This window comes from Pteropus vampyrus, unplaced genomic scaffold, assembly GCF_000151845.1.
Source record: "Pteropus vampyrus isolate Shadow unplaced genomic scaffold, Pvam_2.0 Scaffold652, whole genome shotgun sequence".
NCBI classification, from domain to species: Eukaryota; Metazoa; Chordata; class Mammalia; order Chiroptera; family Pteropodidae; genus Pteropus; species Pteropus vampyrus.
This window is the reverse complement of record NW_011889433.1, coordinates 37,739-38,331: the sequence shown is the minus strand read 5'-3', so window position 1 is coordinate 38,331 and position 593 is coordinate 37,739.

Genomic DNA, 593 nt, shown 5'->3' with positions numbered 1-593 from the left:
CCATTTCAATGACACATGACTGTTCTTTCCCCATAGGCATTAAAGACTATTCCAACTGGCCCACCATCCCGCAGGTGTACCTCAACGGCGAGTTCGTGGGGGGCTGTGACATTCTTCTGCAGATGCACCAGAACGGGGACCTGGTAGAAGAACTGAAAAAGCTGGGGATCCGCTCCGCCCTTCTAGACGAAACGAAAGACCAGGACTCAAAGTGAGGGCGGTCGGGTCCCCCCGAGCAGAGGCCGCGCCGTCGGGAGAGGAAGCCGCTGGGGTCGGACACTCACTGCCAGGGAAGCCTTACCGATCTGGTTTTCACTATTCAGACAGCTGCTTGCACGATTCGTCCCGTTCGTAAGCAGTCGGGTGACTTCGGTATGTCTGGTGTTCGGGCTAAGAATCTTCTGTCGTGAACTTAGTTGTAACCACTGCACTGTCGTGATTCAGTGTTGTATTATGATATTGCTGTAAACAAAATTTGTTCTTACATTGTCATTTGCTCTTTGCCTGATTCAAGAGTAAAACTAGGAGCTTCCGAATCAGAGTTATTACTCATGAGTCCTCTGCCAACGTGTCGGTCTGCAAATGTATACCCC